Raw genomic sequence first — 6,173 nt, forward strand, 5'->3', positions numbered from 1 at the left:
CCTCTTTATATATTTTCCACTATATATCTCTATATAGTCATTTAATTAGTTTATCAAAATACTTAAATTCTAACTAACAGCATTATGGAAAACTTTGAATAGATATATACAAATTATCTGCATTTGCTTCAATTAACACATCTCTCAAGAATACAAATCTAATTTGCTGAAATAATATCTTGTTACACTCCATTATTTTCTAGTCTTCCACAAGTCTTTGCCCCATATCTCATTGAATCAGCCCTCACACTTATATAAAAGCTTTTGTTCGTCTAACCATTAAATTGCTTGAATTATAAATGACTAATCATCTTTGTATTTGTTTCTCATGATCTGTTGAAAGGGAATATTCTGCAAAGTCTACTTTAATATTATTATTAAAACTATTTATACCATTATCAATTTCTTAACAAGACTTTACATAGAACTCAAATATCAAATTTTCTTGATTATATTTTAACAATTCTATACCCTGAGAAAATGGTTTTCAGAAATTCAGTGATATAAATAATATTCAAATGTACAAAAACTCAAAGAATGCATCTTCAACAAACTATAATGCAGAAATGATAAATAAAGACCCTCAGGGAAAAGGAAATTATAGCAAATTTTAACCTTTATTTACACAAAGAATAAAGAGCATCATAAATTATAATTATTTAGAAAAATACATTTATTTTTCTTATTTAAATATTGTCAAAATAACTGTATAAAGAGAAGATAAAATTAATAGAGTGTTTGGAAACATAAATATAAGTAAAAATACAGAGCAGGGAACTTTTGGGGAAGATGGTAAAATAGGGAGCTCCAGTACTCACAACTCCTTCAAAACAGCTAGTGGACAGGCAGGAGGTGGTGGAGGATTTTAAACCCAGTGCATCCTCATGGCTGAGGGAAGCAGTTTGCTGAAAAGCACCATCTTCTGGGGAAGATAGGAAAGCACACCCTCATTGAGTCATCAAAAAGACTTCTGGAAGCTAAGTGTGTGGGGCTATAAGGTCCTACAACCTCATTATGAGGTATATATTTGGAAGATCTGAGAGCAGAGACATGAATGAACATTTGCACACTGGTGTTTATGGAGGGAGCATTCATGACTTGTAATGGGTGGAGGTGGCTTAAGGGTACACTGACTGAGGAGCAGAATGGTGGACAGTGGTGTATGCATACAATGGAATATTGAGCAACTATGAGAAGGAGTTAAGCTGTGAGAGATGTAACGAGATGAATGGATTCTGTAGACAGCATGTTGAGAGAAGTACACCAGAAACCAAGGCAAACACTACAATGTCTCACCAATATGGAATAACTACAATGTGTAAACTCAGAATTGAATCTTAGAGCACTGCCTAGCATGAAAATGATTATTGTAATGGTCCCTAGATTGTAAGATCTTACAGCAGTCAAATCTATTCCTGAATTGTAATGACTATCTCCAAACTCTGAAATGTTGATCCCTTAATGTATGACCTGATTTGTCTCTGGAATATTGGGTATCTGTATTACACCTGAAAATCAGAGCTAGAGCTTGGCAGATATGAATATCAGTATTAACGCATACAGCAACTGTTAAAAACAAAAAGCTGAAATAGAGCCCAAACTTCAATTAGAGATATGAATGAAGCAGATCTGGTTAAGACTAGAGAAAATTGGGCCAAAGGGTAAATATTGAAACTGATTGTGTTCAAACTTCAAATCCCATGTGAGACCAAGGGAAGAGATGTTTATTTGGTGTAATGGTTAGTTTCATGTGTCAACTTGGCCAAGTGATAGTACCCAGCTCTCTGGTCAAGCAAGCACTGACCTAACAATTGCTGCAAGGACATTTGTGGCTGGTTAATAAACCAACAGGCTGGTTTATTAAATTATCAGTCAATTGGCTGGAGCTGTAACTGATGTCTCACTGAAAGGCATGTCTTCCACAATGAGAGAATGCAATTGGCTGGATTTAATCCAATTAATCAGTTGAAGACTTATAAGCAAGACAGATATAGGACCTTCATTACTTATTCCGCTGCCCAGTGAAGCATTTCCTGAGGAGTTTGTCAAACACATTCATTGAAGACCCCAGTTCATTTCCTGAGGAGTTCACCAGACATCTTCCTTCGAGTTGACAGTTTGCTGACTGCTCTACAGAATTTGGACTCATGCATACCCACAGTTGTGTGAGGAATTTTTATAAATTTTATAGTCATAGATACCTCTCATTGATTTTGTTTCCCTAGAAAACACTAATACATTTGGTGTAGGATATACATTTTATAAACAATATAACTTCTACAGTCAGTTTGTTCAAACACTACAATTACATTTAAATTTGAATATGGAGTGAGCTATGGTAGGTCTGTATAGATTAGAATGAAATAGCACCACATCCTAAAGTAATTTGGGTTGAGAATAAAAATATATATTTGGGGCACCCCTGAAGAGGTGGGGGAGAATGCAGAGGTGTTGGACTTCCTCACTTGGATTGTTGCTGATGTTCTCACAAACATTGAGGACTCATGACTTGATGTGATGAGCTCTCTGTCTTGGGGCTGGCCCCTATGAAGATGGTTGCTGCAAGGAGAGGCTTAACCTGCTTATAATTGTGCCAAAGAGTTTCTCCCTGAGTGCCTCTTTTTTGCTCAGCTATGGCCTTCTCTCTCTAAGCCAATTCAGCAGGTGAACTCACTGCCCTACATGGGGCCTGACTCCCAGGTGTGTAAATCTCCCTGTCAATGTGGGAAATGAATCCCAGGGATTAATTTGGACCCAGCACCATGGAATTGAGAACATCTTCTTGACCAAAAGGGGGATGCAAAATGAAATAAAATAAAGCTTAGTGGCTGAGAGATTTCAAATGGAGTTGATAGGTCACCCTGTGGACATTCTTACACTATATAGACAAAAATTTTTAGGTATTAAACTAGCTAGAAGTAAATACATGAAACTACCAAACCCCAACCCAGTTTCCTTGACTCTTGAAGATGACTCTATAACAATGTAGCTTACAAGGGTGAAAGTGCGGTTGTGAAAACCCTGTGGATTGCACTCCCTTTATCCAGTGTATGTATGAATGAGTAGAAAAATGGGGACAAAACCTAAATGAAAACTAGGGTAGGATGAGGGGGTGATTTTGGTATTCTTTTTATTTTTCTTTTTTATTCTGATTCTTTCTGATGTAAGGAAAATTTTCAAAAATAGATTGGGATTATGAATGCACAACTATAATATGGTATTGTGAACACTTGATTGTACACCATGGATGATTGTTTGGTACGTGAATATGTCTCGATAAAACTGAATTAAAAATAAAAGATTTCAGGAATCTTTCCTGATCCTCTTCCCAAGGCACTTTGGGACTGGTCTGCATACCATTCATGGATCATTGGCATAGTTTTGGCTGGGAAATACTGACTTGGGTTTGTCCTCCAAGAAAAATCAGTTAGATACAATGAACGGAAAGTAAAAATAATAAATAAAAAAATCTATAAAGGCCAACTCTAACTTGTTCATATTGAAAAGGGGTGTAAACATTATGGGGAGAGGGACACAGCTAGTTGATGTCCTTGAAGAGACTGATGCCTCTGGATTTGGGGATTTATCTGGCATAGGAATAATTGGGAAGTTTAAATTTCTGAAAAATATACTTAGTGGCTGAAACTTTTATAGAGTCTCAGAGTCTAACATATTCTTTAGGGTTTTCAGGAATACTATTGGTTGGGGCTTGGAAGACTGTGGCAATTTGCAAAATCTAGCTGAAGTTTGCACAAAAGTAATCTCCAGGAGAGTCTCTTGACTCTAACTGAGATCTCTTAGCCACTGAAACCTTACTTTATTACATGCCTTTTCTCCATTTTGGTCAAGAAGGCATTCTAATCCCATGATACCAGGGCCAGGGTCACTAATAAGAGTCATGTCCCAGTTTGTCAGGGAGACACACACCCCTGGGAGTCATGTCCCATATAGGGTGAGAAGGGTAAAGAATTTACTTTCAGAGTTGGGCTTGGAGAGAGGGAGGCCATATTTGAGGAAAAAACCTGGAACTGACTCAGGCATAATTATAGAGGTTTATTTCTGAACTCTAAATTCAATGTCATTGATCAAAATGTCCATCTTTTTGCCAGTAAAATAGTGTTTTGACCCCTAAACTTTATAAATAGGTTAAAGTCAGGAAATGTAAGTTCCCCCTACTTTGTTCTTCTTAGGTTGTTTTTGGCAATCTGAGGCACATTTCTCTTCCAAATAAATTTGATAACTAGTCTTTCCAAGTCTGCAATTGGAATTTTGATTGGAATTGCATTGAATCTGTAGATAAATTTGGGTAGAATTAATATCTTAACAATGTATAAATGACCTATCCATGAAGACAGAGTATCTTTCCAACTATATAGGTCCTCTTTGATTATTTTAGTAAAGTTTTGTAATTTTGTGTGTTGAGAACATTTGCATTCTTGGTCAAGTTTATTCCTAGATACTAGCTTCTTTTAGCTGCTACTATGAAAGGATTTTTTTTTTTCTTGATTGTCTGGTCAGTAAGGTCATTAGTAGTGTATAGAAACATTTCAGATTTTTGTGCATTAATCTTGTATCCTACCATTTTGCTGAATTTGTTTATTAGCTCAAGTAGTTTGTCATTGATTTCTCAGGATTTTTCAATACAGGATTATATTATCTTCAAATAATTGAAGTTTTAATACTTCCATTCCAATTTGGATGCATTTTATTTCTTTTTGTTGTCTAATTGCTCTTGCTAGAACTTCTAGCACAATGTTGAATAACAGTGGTGACACTGGGCATCCTTATCTCATTCCCAATCTTAGGGGAAGGCGTTCAGTCTTTCACCATTGAATACTATGCTGGCCATGGGTATTTCATATATCCCCTTTGTCATATTGAGTAATATTCCATCAATTCATTTCTTTGAAGTCCTTTTATCAAAAAAGGATGCTGAATTTTGTTGAATGCTTTTTCAGCATCCATTGGGATGATCATTTTATTTTTCTCTTTAGATTTTTTTAATCCATTGTAATACATTGATTTTCTTGCATTGAACCACCCTTTCATGCCTGGACTTAACCCCACTTGGTCATGATGAATAATTCTTTTAATATGCCTTTGGGTTCAATTTGCAAGTATCTTTGGTGACAATTTTTTCATCTATTTTAATTAGGGAGATTGGCCTGTAATTTTCCTTTCATGCAGTGTATTTATCTGATTTGGGTAGTATTAGCTTCATAAAATGAGTTTTGTGGAGTTCTTTTTTCTTCAAGTTTTTCAGAGTTTGGGCAGGAATGTTTGGTAACAGGAATTTGGAATGTTTGGTAACATTCACATGTAAAGTCATCTGGTCCTGGGCTTTTATTTGTAGGAAGATTTTTGATGACTGATTGGATCTCTTTATTTGTGATTGGTTTGTTGAGGTCTTTTTTCATCTCCAGTCAGTTTAGGTTTTTCAATTATTTCCAGGAAACTGTCCATTTCCTCTAATCTGTCCACTTTGTTGGCATACAGTTGTCTGTAATATCCTCCTATGGTTTTTAAAATTTCTTTGGGGACCACAGAAATGACTCCCCTCTCATTTCTGATTTGCTTTATTTGGATCTTCTCTCTTTATTACTTCATCAGTTTAGCTAAGAGTTTGTCAATCTTGTTGATCCTCTCAAAAACCAACTTTTGGGTTTCTCTCTCTCTCTCTCCCTCTCTACAGATATATATATATATACACATATATATAGTTATTCTCCAGATCATTTGCTTCTGCTTTAATCTTTGTTATTTCTTTTCTTCTACTTGCCTTAGGGTTCATTTGTTGTTCATTCTATAACTTCTTCAGGAGTTCAATTAAGTCTTTGGTTTTAGCTCTATATTCCTTTTTAATGTATGAATTTAGAGCTATAAATTTCTCTTTCAGCAACACCTTCACTGTATCCCATAGGTTTGATGTGTTGTGTTTTTTTGTTCATTCATCTCCAGATGTTTACTGATTTCTATTACAATTTCTTTTTGATCCACTGATTATTTAAAAGCATGTTGTTTAACTTCCATATATTTTTGAAAGTTCAGGTTGTTTGGTAGTTATTGATTTCCAGCTGCATTCCATTGTGTTAAGATAATGTGCTTTGAATAATTTCAAACTTTTTAAATTTATTGAAACTTTTTGTGCTCCATTATATCCTGGAGATTGTTCC

Source organism: Choloepus didactylus, chromosome 10 (assembly GCF_015220235.1).
Source record: "Choloepus didactylus isolate mChoDid1 chromosome 10, mChoDid1.pri, whole genome shotgun sequence".
NCBI classification, from domain to species: domain Eukaryota; kingdom Metazoa; phylum Chordata; class Mammalia; order Pilosa; family Megalonychidae; genus Choloepus; species Choloepus didactylus.